This window comes from Mus caroli, chromosome 7 (assembly GCF_900094665.2).
Source record: "Mus caroli chromosome 7, CAROLI_EIJ_v1.1, whole genome shotgun sequence".
NCBI lineage: Eukaryota > Metazoa > Chordata > Mammalia > Rodentia > Muridae > Mus > Mus caroli.
The window spans coordinates 28038640-28040008 of record NC_034576.1 but is presented as its reverse complement, the minus strand read 5'-3'; the positions used below and the strand labels follow the sequence as shown (position 1 = coordinate 28040008).

General features: G+C 46.8%; 1 protein-coding gene across 1 annotated transcript in view; it reads right to left on the bottom strand.

Annotated features, from left to right (window-relative positions):
* Ech1 (enoyl-CoA hydratase 1) overlaps positions 1 to 1369 on the bottom strand; it is a 7486-nt gene that overhangs the window by 2959 nt on the left and 3158 nt on the right. The gene's annotated exons all lie outside the window — the stretch shown is intronic.

The following is a 1369-nucleotide window of genomic DNA, read 5'->3' as shown; positions in this document are numbered from 1 at the left end:
AAATTCACCTGCCTCTGCCTCCCAAGTGCTGGGAGTAAAGGCGTGCACCCCCACTGCCTGGCCGAATATTGGCATTCTTAAGACCAGCTATGGACTTTTTCAGACATTCGTCATGAATAGTAAGCTAATCCCACACATAGCTGGAGGGGGCCTGTGAGCCCTTGTCTCCCAACCCATGCTGGTTTGTAGCTGTGGTTGAACACTTGCCTAGAATTCACCAAGTGGGGTGGAGGCCACAGCCCTGTTTGCTTAGAATTCACAAGGGGAAGAGCTGGGGGTGTGGCTTGGTGGTGGAGCACTGGCCTAGTTTCCACCACTGAGGGGCCTGTGGTGGCCCTTGCCTAAAATAACAATAGATTTGTCTTCAATGTGTTAAAAAAAATCCAAATAAAAACAAACAGAAAGCCCGGGTTGGTGTTCCAAGCCTTTAATCCCAGAATTCAGGAGTTAGAGGTAGGCGGATCTCTGTATTTGAAGGCAGCCTGGTCTACAGAGCAAGTTCCAGGACAGCTAGGGCTACACAGAGAAACCCAGGCTTGAAAAACCAATAATAATAATAATAATAATAATAATAATAATAATAAACAACACAATCCTGAGGCTGGAGAAATGGCTCAGCAGTTAAGAGCACTGGTGGCTCTTTCAGGGGATCTGGGTTCAAATTCCAGCACTGACATGGCAGGCAGCTCGCAACTGCCTGTAACTCCAGTTCTAGGGGATCTGACACACACACATAGACATACATGCAGTCAACTCACCAATGTACATAAAATAAAAATAAATAAATTATTAAAAAGAAAGAAAGGAAGGAAGGAAGGAAGGGAGAGAGAGAAGAAGAAGAAGGAAGGAAGACAAACAGACACAGGACAACCTTGGGCTGGTGCCTTTATCCATGTGCACACACACGTAAATGTACTCACACACATGTGCAAAAATATAAAACAAAATAGAATAAACAAGAGGCAGGCTGGACAGCAGGTCAAGGCAGGAGGATCTAGAAAGTCACTGAGGCCTCATCACAAAGAACCAACTAGAAATCTGAAGACTGCAAACAAAACACCTGAAGCTAAAAAACTCACCAGGTGGGAGCTGGAGACAGGGCTCGGGGGTAAGAGCACCAGTTGCTCTTCCAGAGGATCCGGGTTCAAGTCCCAGCTCCCACATGGCATCTCACAACTGTCTCTAACTCCAGTTCCAGGAGATCTGACACCCTCACACAGGCACGTAAAGCACCAATGCACATAAAAAAAAAAAAATTTAAAAATCACTGGAGCCGGGCGTGGTGGCGCACGCCTTTGATCCCAGCACTCGGGAGGCAGATGCAGGTGGATTTCTGAGTTCGAGGCCAGCCTGGTCTACAAAGTGAGTG